Here is a 16,933-nt window from a genome sequence, read left to right as displayed (position 1 = left end):
GAATGTTGCATGTGAGAAACAACAATTTGTTGTTCAGAATATATGCTATATGAAGTATATAATATATGAAGGGGAGTAATTTTCAATAAATATTGAAAGGTGAGGTATAGCCAGGTTGCAAAGGGCTCTAAAGAAATAACAGAGATTGTTGTATTTATTTCTAAAGCTGGGGAGCCCTTGGAGCTTCATGAGTATGATTCTGGTGTGGTCACACCTGGGCTATCGGAATATTTTGGCAGCTGTATGGAGGATGGATTGTAGAGAGGAGAGACTATATGTTAGGAAGACCAGAGAGGAGGCTATAACTGCTCTAGTACTATATAGATATCAGCTAATATTGTTTAGTCCAAATCCTTAATTTTATAAATATTGAAACTGTGGTCAAGAAAAGTTAAATGAAATGTCTATGGTCTTACATCTACTGATCCATGTCCTAGTTTATTTGTTTTTCAAGAGACAATTCGGTGAAGGGAAGTATTTAAAATTGCCTGGTGTGCATTTATTTCTAGAAATGTAGTAGAGATCTTATTGAACTTTCCTTCCTTTTTTTTCTTTCCCCACCTATTCTGGTTGAGGATTAGAAATCAAACTTCTAGCATTATAAGTGTTACCACAAGTTAATTAATTATTGAACACAAACAATTCAATAAAGGCTATCTATATTGTAGAACATAAAAGAGACATACATGAAATCACATTCTAAATGGAACTTTTTTCTTATTATACAATTTATCACCTAAAATGGGAAAAAAAAGCCCTTCATCTTTCAATTTAACATTGCATGATGGGAAGAACAGAGAGCTGGAAGGAAAATGACTTGATTGAATTTTCTTTCCCCACTTAATTCAATTTTACTGAGCTAAACTGACTGACCATAGGGGAAAAAATGGAAGAAACAATTGAATTAGAAATTGGATATTATAAACACATTTTCAAAACACTTATGCAGACTTATATGAAGAAGCAAATGGATAATATAGTCATTCAAAGAGCCAAGTGAATTCCTCCCCCTCCCTGTTCCTCTGGCATTACCAGGGTCATAATGCAAATGTTTTAAATTGCTCTAATTAGTTGTCAGTTATGCTGCAACTTCTTTTATATATTTTCAATTTCTACTTCATTTATATGGTAAGGAATGCAATAGGCTGTGTTGGTACTTAACCATACACCATTTTAAAAAGAAATATAATTATTAACTTCATATAGAGGCTGTCTAGGGTAGCGGATAGGACATTGGACTTGGAGTCAGGAAGACCTGTGATTCAATCTTATCTCAGATATTTAATAGCTGTATGACATCAAGCAAATCATTAGCCTCTTTGGGCCTCAGTTTCCTCAAATGTTAAATGAGGAGTCTGGAAATACTAATCTCTAAAGCAATGATCCCATATTTTATGATATTAAAAAAAAATTGTACTATCTTCCCTTGTTCTTTTACTGAACCTAAAGGAAACAAATATGGGTAAAGGCATGCAAAAAAGGCAAAGTGTTTGCATCCACCCTATTGGGGGGCATGATTGAATGAGAACTATTACATTGTTCCTGATTCCACCATTTTCTGAATATATACCATATATGACTTTAGCGTGACATGAAGGATTAAGCTGCAGAGGTCTTAAGTAGATCAAAGTCCAAGGGCTAGTTCAAAAGGAAGCTGGAAAGGGACTTGCTTTAGAGGAAGTTTTGTGATTAATTAACTGGTTATTATAGTAACTTATTCTTCAAGGAGATAAATTTGTTGTTGTCAGGTTGGGTGGCCCTTCTGGCTTAGTCATAGAAGTTTAGGTCAGAACCTTAAGGTCATGATTCATTGACTCTTGTGGCATTCTCCCCATGAGGTAGTAGAAGTCCTGAAGGTAGGGAAGAATATCTGATGATAGGAAAAAAAAAACTTGAAATGGGAGAGAATAGACCTTATTAATTTATTGTATTGAAATAGAGGGTTTTTTGATTTAAAAAATGGGTGTTATACCCTCTTCCTCCCTGCCCCCTCATAATATCTATCTATCTATCTATCTATCTATCTATCTATCTATCTATCTATCTATCTATCTATCTAATCATCTATCTATCTATCTATCTATATAGCATGCATGTATATATATAGTATGTATGTATATATGGTATAGCATGCATGTATATATGTATATGTGTGTGTATATACATACACACACGCACACACACACACACATATATATATATATATATATATATATATATATATTTGGAGAGAGAGAGAGAGAGAGAGAGAGAGAGAGAGAGAGAGAGAGAGAGAGAGGGAGGGAGAGAGAGAGAGAAACAGAGAGAGAAAGACAGAAAGAGAGAGAGAGATGTAGTTGTATCACTTACTGGTTTTGTGAAATTGTGCATATCATCCTCCTGTATAATTTTCTCTCCTTTATTGAACCCTTCCTTGTAAGAAAGCAATAGTTAAGCTTCATAATTAACAGCCCAAGCAACTAAACCTGAAAACATGTTATCTTTCACACCTTTAGCACCCTTCCTATTTATTGAGAAAAGATGCCTGTGAAAGTCTCTGTATCCTTGACCAATATGGAATATTACAATTAATTAGATTTGTACTTCCCTTTAGTGTTCCTTCTATTTCTATTATTTTAAGCATTGTATATATTGTTTCTTTGAATCTACTTTGTTCATTCTGCATTTCTCCATAAAGGCCACCCCAAGTTTCCCTGAATTTCTGCTAATATAGTAAACACTGTTCAGCCGTTCCCCCAATCAGTGCTTAACCACTTAAATTCTAGTTTTTGCTACCACAGTGGGCACAATTAGAAATATTTTGTTGTATGTGGGCAAGGATGTACTGTTAAATTTTTAACAACTAGCTTCCCTAAAAGCAGTATACACACAACAGACTTCTAAGTTTAATATCCATTTTAGACATTTTCTTCACCACTTTTCCTCCCCCCTCCCATATGGTGATTTTATTGATGCTAATAGGACATTATCATTCTTGCCACTACTACAGGGGTGCATTTGGAGTTAAGTGACTTACCCAGGGTCATACAGCTAGTAAGTGTCAAGTGTCTGAGATCAGATATGGACTCAGGTCCTCCTGATTTAAGGGCCAATGCTCTATCCACTGTGTTCATCAGCATTGCATGTCAATTTCATGACGGCATGCTTGCCTGGATTCTGGATAATGGACAATGCTCTCGTGCTTTCCCTGTCATGTGGAATGAAACAAGGATATATGCTTGCTCCCATCATGTTTAGCATGATGTTTTCTTCCATGTGTCAAATGCCTTCAATGAGAATGAACACGGCATCAAGGTCTGCTATCACACTGATGGTAAATTCTTCAACTTGAAAAGGCTCCAAGCCAAGACTAAAGTGGAGGGTGTATTGGTGTATGATTTTCCGGTTGCAGATGACTGTGCACTCACTGCAGCCTCTGAAGTTGAGATGCAATGAATTATAGATTTATTCTCTGCTGCTTGTGTGATTTCTCTGCTCTGGCCTAACAGCTAATACCAAAAAAACACAGATGAACCATTGGTTATAGTAAATGGAGGAATTTTGAATTTTGTGGATAAGTTCAGTTACCTTGGTTGTATACTTTCCAGGGATGTACACATTGATAATGAGGTTGAGAGGCTCCAAAGTAAAATGTGGGAGAGAAGAAATATTAGACTGACTGCCAAACTGAAAGTCTACAGAGCCGTTGTGCTGACTCCATTTTTTTCTGCCTGTGAAAACAACATAGTATTCTAATGCCATTACAGGAAACTGAATAACTTCCATTTGATTTGTCTTAGGAAGATTCTGAAGATAACCTGGCAGGATAAGATACTAGATACTGAAGTCCTTTCTGGAGCTAAACTGCCAAGCATTCAAACTCTGCTTCAGAAAGTGCAACTCTAATGGGCTGGCCATGTTGTTTGAATGCCAAACATATGCTTGCCAAAAATACTATTGTATAGAGAACTCACACAGAGCAAAGCATTCACATGGTGGTCAGAAGAAGTAATACAAAAACACTCTTAAGTTCTCAAGAATTTTGGAATTGATTGTGTGACGTGGGAGACACTGGCACAGGACCACTCATCATGGTATGCCCACATCACGGAAGGTGCTGTGTTCTATGAGCAAAGCAGAATTGAAGTAGCTCAATAGGAATGAAAGATGTGCAAATGTTCACATGGATTATTTCACATGGATTATTTGTTGCTGATTTGTAGTAGAACATTCTGAGCTTATATTGGTCTGATCAGCCACAGTTGGACACACTGTACTTGACTCTATTGATATCATTTTGGTCCTCTTCAAGAAAAAAAGAAAACAATCAGCCAACATGGGTACAAGGACTATGAATGGGACATAGGATCCCCATGATAGGGAAATAGGTTAGGGATGTGGGCTCTCAAGTGGTAGAGCTTCTCTTGTGACTGGAAATAAAAATCCATAGTTTTCCACTTTATTCCTTGGACACCACGTAGACAGTGAGGTCTACTACATGGTTACTATCACTGTAATCGTTGTCCTACCAGAAAATGAGCTTGACAAAATGATCTTTGAGGGCAATGCCAATGCTTGCATCAATGGTAGAAGAGTGGATGAAATTGTGAAAGTCACAAGATACAGCCTGGTCTGCTATGTAGCACAAGGTAACCTTTGATGCTTGCTTCATCACTTTCCTGATTTCATCATAGTTGGCAGGCTTCTCCAGGTGGCAGGTCACATCAGAACAGTTAAACTGGGAGCAGAAATGCCAAAGGTCATATTTCTCATTCAGCTCAGCTCTGATCTTGCCTATAGCCTTAGCAACACCAATGGAAGCAGGGATGCTGTATTGGGCAATTCCACGCCTATCACTCCACAATGTAAGGAGCCATCTAACATCTTCTGGGTGGCAGTAATGGCCTAGTTCCAACAATGTCAAAGTTGTCATGAATGACCTTGGCCAGGATGGGCCTCACAGCTGATAGTGAAGACAGCATTGCTGATCATTGTAAAGCAATTATGTTTTATTGGGTGTTTCCCATGAAGAACATAGGGACATTAGTAGAAGGGACAGAAATAATGATTTATTTAGTTCTACCTTTCAAATGAATCCTGGTCTTTTCCATGATGGTAAAGAAACCAGTGGACTCTATACTTGGCTCTAGTATTTTAATATTGGTGGGACCATACTCTTGGGTGATAATAAAAATGGTTTTTCCATTGATTGCCCACTTTCCATTCTTAACCTTATCAATACCAATGGACTTGCCATGGGTAAAATCATATTGGAACATAGAAACCACGAAGTTGAGATCAATAAAAAAGTCACAAATGGCCACAACATCTGTTCTGCCTGCTGTTCTAGTCACCAGACTCCCAGTATGGGTCACATCCATTGACTCTGACCATCACCATCTTTTTTCAGGAATGCAGCTGCATCAGAGAATCCTGGCACCATTCTTGTAAGAAGGGATATGAGCCTCCATCATTTGCATAAGTCTAGATATCAACAAAACAATAATTCACAATCTTATTTGTAGCATTTTCTGATTTATGAGGTGTAAGTGCTGTCACTGAAAATTTAACAGTGGTTCACCTGGTACCAGCTGGCTCCAGCATGCCCCTGTTATAATACATTTCTTCCTTTTATTAACTTCATTGGGGGCATATACCCAAAGATTCAATTTGCTTTTCTTTTCTCTTCTTGGAATAATCCCCTTAGTTTTTGAATGTAAAATGCATTTCATCTTATTTATTTTAAGCAGACATATCAGATTCTATTTATTTTAGAATGACAAGGTTGACTATTTCATTTTCCTTTTATGCTATTTGTTTATGAAATTCTCCTGAAAGTTTACTTTATTTATTCTTTATTAAATGGCACTGACTACTGCTTCTGCTTTTCTGAATATTTCTAATGGATTTGAGGAATAAAATTAGCATAGATTACTGTACTTCTGATAATTTTTTTACATTAGTAGCATGAATGATGTAACAAGGACTAAACAGAGAAATATAGCATTTGTTAATGTTATATTTTAGCCATGCCAAACTAAGGATAGTCACAGAAATTTAGTTTAATTCAGTTGTGTTGATTTCATATATTCTGGATTATATGTTCTAGTGGTTTGTCCATTTTGGTTTTATAACACAAAAGTCATTTATCTTCCACATTTTCCCAGAGGAAATTATTCCATCGCCTGATTTACATTATTTTCATTTGCATCATTCTTACATTACTACTGGTAAGCAGGATATAAATTAGTGTCGTTCAGTCCTTCCTGGAAAGGTAGCCTAATTCAATTTCTGCATATTGTAGATTGCAAGCAAGTAGCAAGAAAACCAAAATTAAAAACACCAATCATCCACCTTGGATGATATCTGCTGGGGCCTCTTATCAGCTGTTTTCTGGGGATCTACAACTAGAAGGGATACACATTTATTATTGTCTATTGTCCATCAGGGTTTAGGAGGAGACTTTGGGAGAAAAAGCTTGGCACGGTACAAAGAACTATCCTTCCTTCCCTAAATCTTAATTTCCAGTAAGTAATCAAGAGGAATTGCAAGTACTACAAGTCCAGCACCAGTTTTTCTTGTTAGAGGAATAACTAGGTAGGTATAGTCCAAGCTGGAATGGATCAATGATCTCCTTAAAATCTGGTTCTTAAGCAATCATCTAAGAAAGTTCCACTTGCCCTGGACCAATTCACAATAAACTGTTTTCTAATAGAAATGGAAGGAAAGAGAATAGTGTCATCACAGCAGCAAATAGGATTTAGGAACCTGCAGCTTTGCTATTAATTAGCTGTGTAACTTTGAGTAAATCACTTACTTCTCTCATCTCAGTGTATTCATTGGTAAAATAAGGACTTGATTACAAGGCTACAAGCCAAAACCAAAGTGGAGAGAGCGTTGGTGCATGATTTTCTGTTTGCAGATGATTACGCACTCAATGCAGCCTCTGAAGCTGAGATGCAACAAAGTGTGGATCAATTCTCTGCTGCTTGTGCTAATTTTGGCCTAATAATTAACACTAAAAAAACACAGGTGCTCCATCAGTCACCACACACCATCCATGTGTGGAACCATTGGCTGCAAGAAATGGAGAAGTTTTGGATGCTGTGGATAAGTTCACTTACCTTGGTAGTGTACTTTACAGGGATGTACACATTGACAATGAGGTCAAGGCACACATTGCCAGAGCTAGCTCAGTGTATGGGAGGCTCCGAAGAAAGGTTTGGGAGAAAAGAGGTATTAGACTGATTACCAAGCTGAAGGTCTACAGAGCTGTTGTGCTGACCTCATTGTTATATGCTTGTGAAACATGGACAGTCTACCAGTGCCATGCCAGGAATCTGAATCACTTTTATTTGAATTGTCTTAGGAAGGTTCTGAGGTTAACCTGGCATGATAAGGTACCAGACATTGAAGTCCTTGCTCAAGCTGAACTTTCAGCCAAGAATTCAAACTATGCTTCAGAGAGGGCAACTCTGATGGGCTGGCCATGTTGTCTGAATGCAAAATGTAGGCTTGCCAAAAAAAGACCATTTTATGGAGAACTTGCATGGGCAGGCAATCACATGGTGGCCAGAAGAAATGATACAAGGACACTCCCAAGGTCTCTCTCAAGAACTTTGGATTTGACTGTGCAACATGGGAGACACTGGCACAGGACTGTTCAGCATGGTGTGCTCACATAAGAAAAGGTGCTGTGCTCTTTGAGCAAAGCAGAATTGAGATAACACAAAGTAAAGACAGGATGCTCAAATTTGGGATATCCATCCCAAATATTCATATGGACTATCTGTCCCCAATCTATGGTAGAACATTCTGAGCTCGTATTGGTCTGATCAGCCACAGTCAGACACACTGAAATTTCACATTACAGTGGTGATGTCATTTTGGTACTCTTTGAAGACAAAGGACAACAACCAACCAAGAACTTGATGCTCTTTGCATGGTTTTTGCTGAACTTTCCACCAGGAAAATGTCTCCTAGTACATGAGTTACTGATCATACAATTAGAAGACCTGTGTAATAGTTCCAGCTTTGAAGCATGATAGCTTCATTCTGTTCTTGTTTAATTTCTTCAACTGTGTCCGACCCTTCCTGACCCCATTTGGGGTTTTCTTGGCCAAAGTACTGGAGAGGCTTACCATTTCCTTCTCCAGCTTATTTTGCAGATGAGGACCTGAGGCAATCAAGTTTAGGTGTCTTGCCCAGGGTCACAAAACTAGTGTCTAAGGTCAGATTTGACCATAGGAAGATGAGTCTTCCTGAGTCTAGGCGGGGTGCTCTATCCACGGTGCTGCCTAGTTGCTCCATAATAGCTTGATATGCAAGGGCAAATCACTTAATATATCTTAACAACAGTTTCCTCATTGGCAAAATGAAATAGTGTTTATACTATCTAACTCCATAGAGTTGCTATGAAGAAATTGGTTTTTAAACCTTAACATTTTCTGCTGAGATATATGCTTCTCTCTTATTGGTAGACAGTGAATTAATTACTCTGTAGGTCAATTTGGCTTAACTATTTTTCTTCATTACAAGGGAGGATTCAATTTTTGGGGGGGTGGGAAAGATTTTCCAAAGGGTATTAAAAATAACTGGTTTAAAAAGGCATTGACAAAACTTTTAAAAACAGAAAATTAAACGTGTGTTTTAGTTATCATCATCAATTATCATTAATTATCATTATATGAAAACAGAGAAATCTATGGGTCTTTCTCCTTCCCTCAACTGAAGTCATTCAGGACGTTCAACATACTTGGATTAGAACCTTTCTCAAGCTCTTTAAGAACAAATGTTATGACTTTTGTTTCTTCCTCTTCAACATGTTACCCAAAGAAAATGGCTCAATTTAAGTTTATTTAGCCATTACAAAATGCCTTCACAATGAAAATGAGAAAGTGAAAATATTATTGAACCCATTTCACAGATCATAAAACAGACTTTAGAAGGTTTAAGTGACTTGCAAAGCTAGTCACACATTGTTACTAAGTGTATGATCAGGACTTGGAATTAGAAGATTTAAATTTGAGTCTAGTAAATTTTTCATTGCCTTGTGTATTAAGAAAGTTCGGATTCGCTCCTGTAAATGACGCTCTCGGACTCAATCAAAACGAAAGTAAAAAGCTTTAATTACACAAGGCACGGTACAGACAGTTTAGGACAGCAGAAGAAGCAGAGGGCAAATATAATGATTATTAATACAAGGGCTATAATTACAATAGATAGATAGAGGAAGAGAATACATCACCAATTCAAGGGAACCTCCAATAACTCAATCGGCTGGGAGCCCCATTGCAGCCGGAACAACTTGAATTGTGTAAAGATGGTCCCGCGCGAAGCGTCCTCCCACGGGTGAGGCTCATCAGGACTTTGTGGTCCGAGCTTTTTATAGGGTTCGCAAAAAAGAAGGCTCTCGGCCAAGGCAGTTACATACAGAGTTTTAGCCTACTTCCCTAGTATATGCAGTTTGTGTGTCTGGGTCTAATTCTGGCTTTTTAATTGCTGACATGTTCAAAAACCTTGAAGCTCAGCACATTTTATCACTATCAAGTGCTTATGCTCAAGGAAGGGGCCACCTTCCCTTGAACATAAGCAGTTTCAGGAGTGGCGAGTTCCTGTTTTTATTGCCAAGGACATACAAGGTTTAAAGAATGGTCAAGTCCTGAGACTAAACGTTCAATAGCTCAGGCCTATTAAATCTGAATGATATTACAATTTTAATAAGAAAATCTAATTTCTTATTCACCTTGTGACCTTACTGCTTCTGATATTAGATTGAATATAGCAGATATTCATAATATTGTATTTTGTTAAATCACGTAAAGAAAAGGAATGAAATCATCTTCTGAGGTGGTATTGTTCAGAGGGAAGTGGACAAAATACAAAGATGTACTCAGTCATCAAGTACTGACATTCATAGTTACGTCTCTGTTCACTGAAAGGTGTTCACACTCAAACGAAGTTACATTCCTCTATAAGGCTATGTCTAATGGTACTTATTTTTAACAAGATGATACATTTTGTTTTTATCTCACCTTCTCTTCCCATTATGTTAATTCCTCTTTTCCAACATAGAGAACTATCACCTCACAAAGAAGAAAAAGATTGAAAAAAGAGTATTTCAACAAAAGTCATTAAAACACTAACAGATTCTGACAGTATTTTCAGCACTTGGTGCTTATTGTCCCTCTCTGCAAAGAAAAAAGGGAAGTGAATTCTCATATCTCTTTTTCAGAGTCAACCTTGGTCATTAAAATTCCATGGTGTTTCAATTTTTATTTTTCTATCTACATCACTGTAGTCACTTTGGTTATTGTTTTCCTGGTTCTGCTTGCTTCATTATGCATCAGTTCATGAAAGTCTTCCCATACTTCTCTGCATTCTTCATATTAATTATTTTTTATAATGCATTAATTGCTTTTATAACAATTACTATATAATTATATAATAATTAATTTTTATAATGCATTAATATGCTATCGTATTCATGGCCATAATCTGTTTAGCCGTTTCTCAATTGATGGGAATTGTTTCTAGTTTTGCTACTTTCTCTCTCTCTCTCTCTCTCTCTCTCTCACTATATATCTATATCTATATCTATATATATATATATATATATATATATATATATACGTAGATATAGATATAAACACACATAAATATGTGTGTGAATATGTATGTATGTATTTATCTATATATAATATTTTTATTTATAATCCTATAGGACTTTTCATTTTTCCTTTGACCCCTGTCTCAGAGTTATAATGAATGGATGCTTTGATCACTTTCTTAATATAATTCCAAATTGCTTTTAAAAGCAATGTTACACCAAACCAGAGTTGCCACCACAGTGAGTTAGTGTGCCTTCCTTTCCATAATCCTTCCAATAATGACTATTCCACTATTTTATAATTTTTGTAATTTTGCTGTATGTGAAGAGAAACCTCATAGTTGTGTTGATTTAGATTTCTAATATTATTAGGAGCAATGATTGCTAATAGCTTGCAATTCCTTTAAGAAGCATTTGGTTTTATGTTCTTTGACCATTTATCCATTAAGAAATGGCTCTTGGTTTCATATATAATTGTGTTAGATGCCTATGTATTTTGGATATCAGATCCTTATTAGTTGAATTTGATGTGAAGATTTTTTTCCTAATTGAATTCTTCCCCTCTTATGCTTGTTAGGTTGATTTTTGCTGATATACTCATTTCAAGATTTAAGTTGCATTTAAGTTTGATTTTTCCTTTAATTTAAAGGTATTTAGACTCATTATTACATCATATGGGACAAAGGGATTGTGAATACAGGTAAATCATCAAGTATTCTTCTTATGTATCATCTCTCCCTCACTCAACACTATCAATTGAAATGTGCAGACACTTGAAGATAGTGGAGAATCGATGACTAATAAATCAAGCAAAATTTGTTAAGTGTTTATTATGCACCAGAAATTATGTTAGGTTTTGGAATACCGAAATAAAAAGTAAAAATGCATTTATATTTTGTTCTTAATCTTCTGAAGCAAAGAGCCTTCTTTATAGCCTTATATATCCCTCTCAGAGATCTAGGTACATGCCTGAGGGGTTGGGGTATCTTTTTTTCTAATACTATCAGTTCACTGATAGCTCATTTTTAGTGATTAATACCACAGCTCCACTTAATCTGACATCAGTTTTTTCAAGGGAGCCTTCAGAAGTGAAGAGAATACTTCAACGCTATAGCAAGAAAATGTGCTAACATTTTCTCCCAGCAGCATTTTGGTCCTTGGGAAGAGTTAGCTCAGACTTACCACAATTTCTCCACAGCCTTGGTTCCACCAAATTCATATCTAAATGAGGATTAGTCACTGAATGAGTTTTACTGGATGGGTCCTGAGGCTCCCCAACCTTCATGCCCACAATACTGGACTAGATAGCCATGCAACCTCACAGGAGCTCTGCTCCTATATTTCCTGAAGGTTTATCCTCCTGATCTTTCAGAGCTCACAAGGTCATAGTTCTCTCTAGTATCATTTACCTAGAACAGGGATAAAAAAAGAAATACTGAGCAAAAAATTTAGGCTTTAGTTCTAAGCTTTTATTCATAGACCACATGTCAACCTGGGATGGGGAGGACCCAAGGTATCTCTTATTACAGCATCCTTTCTCACTGGAATGCAGCCAAGCAGGAAGGAGTTAGGCCCAAAAGGACTGGATCTGAATAATTAGTTCTTTTTGACTGTACCCCAGTACTTATTATGCAGCCAATCAAAAAGGATTCTTTTCATTGTGTAACTAGTAGATTGGAACCAGTTACATGATATCTACATGTGACTCAAATTTCTCTAGTTTCATTATATGTCCCTGTAATACCTTATCTCTTCAAAATGGATTTTTCAGCTTCTTCCATTTGAGGCATTTCATCAACTGAGCATTCTGAAGCCTACTTACCAGTCCCCACAATATTTTCTCTGTATTTCTTGATCTACCTAGCTAGGTATAGCTATATCCCTGTTTCATCTAATCAAATCCACACAAACATGATCCCTGACTTCAAGAAACTTGTCTACTAACAGGGGTCATGTAAGTAAATATGTACATGCCAGATACATAGTATAGAAGGCAGATCACCTTAGGTTACCAGAGGAAGGCTTCAGTGGCTAGGGAGACCTGCAAGGAGCCATCAAGAAGCTGATATTTGAGCTGATTTGAAAGGAGTCAGGGAAGTAAAGTGGAGGTGAGGAGAGAGTGCAGTCCAGGCATGAGAAACAATCAGTGCAAAGGCAGAGAGAAAAGAAATTGAATCAAATGGTTTCTCCATTTGTTTATTTCTGTGGCTCAGGAAATGCAAGTGATTGGCACGAAAATTTTAAGTTAGAAGGGATAACACCTTCATGGTCTTTTGATTTTCCTCAAAAACACAACTCTGGAGGTCAAATTGGAAAACAGCTTCCTACTATAGAAGTCTTGCTTGGGAAAGGATTGCACTCGTTTCCTCCTCTGTTATTGGTCTGTTAACTGTTGTCCTTCATTCTCGAAAAGGACCAAAATAACATCACTATGACAAAGTCAAGTTTCATTGCGACTGTGGCTGATCAGACCAATACGAGCTTGGAATGCTCTACCACAGATTGGGCACAAATGGTCCATGTAAACATTTGGGGTGGATACTTCAAATTTGTGCATCTATTATTGTCTGATCTAAAGAAGACATCATTGACAGACTTGGACATCTGGGCTTCACCTTACTTGTTTGTTTTTTATTGTATTAGGAGCCTACATCTCTTAGTTTTATTATTCCTTATTAAAAAGTCACTCCATCCCCTTCTATTTTATTTCTCCTACCTATAAAGCCACTTGAAAACTGAGGTGCTATTTCAGGGTAAAACATTTGGTGAAAGTGAATTTGAACATAGATCATCTCTTGTTCTGGTCATTCTTATTTTGTTTTCAGTTCACATTGTGATTGCCAAATTCCAAGTCTTCTTCGACCTTTGTAAAATAACTGATTAGAAGGTAGTCTTATATTTTTCTTCATGTGCTGAAATAATAACTCCTTATAATGACTCCAAGAAACACAGGGTTGCAATTGATATTAACAGTGTCTATATGCTGTACAACTTTGGTTCAATAAGTAAAATGAGCCAGCAGAGAAGAGTGAGAAGACACTGAATGCTTAATAGAGATGTAGTAGTAGAATCATTACTCCAAGTAACCCCGTTCTCCCTTTCCTACAAGGGCTTCTAATTAGGTACCTTTTAATGGGGAAATGACTTCTACTTCACCCTCTCCCCACTACCTTCCTCTAGGAAATGACCAGAATTTTAAATAGCTATGCTCAGCTAGGACCATAGCTGCAGTGAGATAGTCCGAGTTTTGTCTTAGATATCAACATCTAGGAACATGAAATTCCTCCCCTTGATGACTGTTGTTCCTGTACCTCTCCAGGGTCTTCCATGGTTCTGAATCTTCATTTACAAGAGGGAAATGGGTCTCAGTGGAAGGTGAGGGAAATGAAAAAGGATGGCGTGAATTTTCCCCTCTCCCAGAGCGAATATGATTAGAATTGAATTATCCTCCTCCCCTGTCATCTGTCCTGAAATCATTTGCCCTACTTACCTCACACTATGACCATTTTGAAACCGAACATTGTAAATTCATAGGTAGAGTTGATTGGCCTCAGAAGGTAACTGGACTTGAAGGCTATCCATAATTTTTGTTGTTTTCTCCCTCCTTCCCCTTTGTTTCTTCCTTCTTTCCCTCCTTTCTCCTTTCCTTCCTTTATTTTTTTCCTTTCTTCTGAAATTCTGAATTGTCTAGTCACTTGAAATTCTAGAAAATGTTTTCGTATTTGTAGAATTAGCTTATGTTAACCTTTCATGTAAAGATAAAAAAGCCGTCTATTAAGTCTATTTCCTTATGTCCTTGGAGGACCTTGCTGACCATTTTTCACCATAATTGTCTATTTTTCACCATTTTTCTTTCATTAACTTGTAAACCATTTTGAGGTTTGTGGTTTTAAGCCACAGCCCTAAAGTAAAGAAATTTAATGGAATCTTCTTAAAAATGATAACATTGGGTGATGTAGGCTAAAAATATACTAAACGTACACTATACTTTGGCATTGTTCCATAATGTAGGTTACAAGCATGCTTTGACCTGGAATTCAAATGAATGATATAATTAATTGTGGTAGTTTCTGCTCTCTGGTAATTTTTTTAAAGTTCAATAGATTTATATAAAAAAGGAACTTTCATTAAAAGCATGGTGTATATACATAGTACCTCTGTCTTGTTAATATTAAATAAGCTCAACAAATAGCTGAACAGGATTCACTGCACAGCCTCCCCTTCCCTATTATTAAAATTCAAAACTTCCAGATGTTTCAACTGGCATTTAGAATTTATGCTGCAGTCTTGGTTATTTGAATGGAATGCTGAATTCCTTCCTCATCTCAACTTCCTGGCTTCTTCAAAGTTTTGGTTATAATTCTGTCTTGTATAAGAAGTCTTTCCCAATTGTTCTATTTTAAAACATAAACCCAACAAACAAATGGAAAGGATACCCTGTACCAAAACCAATATGAGACAATGACACCCTAAAGTTTTAAACATTTCAATCTCTCACATTTGGAAGTCAAGTGTTAGTCCTGGTTATTTCAATGGATTACTAGCTAGATTGTCTAGTAGATATTTTAACCAGACTTAAAGAGAAGAATGGCAACTTGGCCCACATGGAAATAGACAAGCTTCTCATGAACATGCTCAAAATCCAAAAGACACTTGTGTGGTCATGAATGTGTGCATTCCCTTCAAGGATCTGGATTGTGAACCATCCATGCTAGCCTATCCTTTATGACTCATATCCATATTCTCTCTGAAGTTTGCCATATAGAGTTCCCTCAATATGCTGGAGGCTTTTCTCACTTTTATTTTGACATCATTAGGATGCCAATGGGGTACTCAGGCTGACCTCTGCTTATTCCTTACCCTCAGAATGTCACCAGCCCATCTTCTCTTTTATTTGCATATTTTTGATTATATCCTTTTCTGCATTTTTCCTTAAAATATTTAAAATATGTTGCTGCCTACTCACACCCATCAAGTGCCTCTCCATTGTCTCTTGGTAATTATTTTTAGCTCTTCAGAGACCTTAGTATGGCATGGGCTGCAGCGACTAGCAAAGTTTCTTCCCTCAGAGCAGTATCAGGTGAGGTTATACCTCCTGTCATACTTCTTCTTGGTTTGCTATGAGAGCCTTACCTGCGGTATACCATTCTGAGACCATATATGCGTCATACTTCCTGGTATCCTGTTGGATCTCTTCCAATATGCTCTTCTTTTTTCTGAGTTATCTTCCTTCCCTGCCAGTGACATATCACTCCTGAGGCACCCGTATTCATTCTGTTCACATTAGAGGACCAACACTCTTTCTAAATCTCTTTTGTTATGGATAATTTAAAGTCTTTGTACTGTGTTTAAAATTAGACTACTTCTTTCTTCTAGGTGCAGAAAAACTACTGACCATTCTGTAGACCTTCTCTTGATGAGTGTTATTTGGGTTCAGCCCCATCTTGTTGAGTTTTTGCTACAACAGCATTGCTTTATTACCTTTTACCATATAAAAGCTAGTCAAATTTATGAGGTGTTTTAAAGTCATAAGTAGGGAGGTAGTTAACTTCAAACCAATCAATATTGTTAGCCTTTATATTCAAAGATGACACTGAAGTTACCTTGGAACAGACATTTCTAAGGCAACCATGTGTAGCCAGGAAAACTTCCCAAACACACCACAGGAAATAGCATCCTAATATACACTTATTGTTGGTGTTGAAAAAAGATAATATTGCAAAAGAGAAAGAGCCCTTAATTATAGTATACAGATAAAGACTCAACTTGGACCAACATTATCCATAAATTGAACGCTATTGAACAATTCATTAATTGGAGACCTACTTGTAATTCAGTTGTGAAAGATAATCACATTAGTTTAAATAAAACACAGTAACCTCTTGGGAAAAGTCATCCCTGTGAAATATGAACTGAAGATAGACCCTTGCTAGGAAATGTAAAAATAGCAACATGGAATTCACAAAGTGCTATAAGTGACAATAATGATTATAATATATACAATATTATATTATGTATTATATACTCACTATAGTGAGTGCAGTCTAAACAAATTATTTTACTTGTCAATAAAGACATAATTAGTGACATTGATTTATTAATTTGCCAACAGACATTTCTTACATAAGCCAGCCTCACTTTTGTTTTTAGCCATAACATCTCTACATAAAAAGAGTCCCAAGAAATAAGCTTATTTTTCTTAAAGCCCTCCTCCCAAGAGAAACATGAACTTACATTAGGCTTTTGGTATTAAGAATTTGGAAATAACACATATACACCGAAAGATTTTCTGACCTTGCAGTGCTAATAAAATGTTTTAATGGATCAGGATTAGCATATCATGTG

At 36.6% G+C, this 16,933-nt stretch overlaps 1 long non-coding RNA gene across 1 annotated transcript in view; it reads left to right on the top strand.

Annotated features, from left to right (window-relative positions):
- The window catches only part of LOC140510474 (uncharacterized), a 126,438-nt gene that overhangs the window by 75,903 nt on the left and 33,602 nt on the right, over positions 1–16,933 (top strand). The gene's annotated exons all lie outside the window — the stretch shown is intronic.

The sequence above is a fragment of the Notamacropus eugenii genome, chromosome 6 (assembly GCF_028372415.1).
Source record: "Notamacropus eugenii isolate mMacEug1 chromosome 6, mMacEug1.pri_v2, whole genome shotgun sequence".
Lineage (NCBI taxonomy): Eukaryota > Metazoa > Chordata > Mammalia > Diprotodontia > Macropodidae > Notamacropus > Notamacropus eugenii.
The sequence above is the reverse complement of the archived record's forward strand: the minus strand, read 5'-3'. Positions and strand labels throughout refer to the sequence as shown.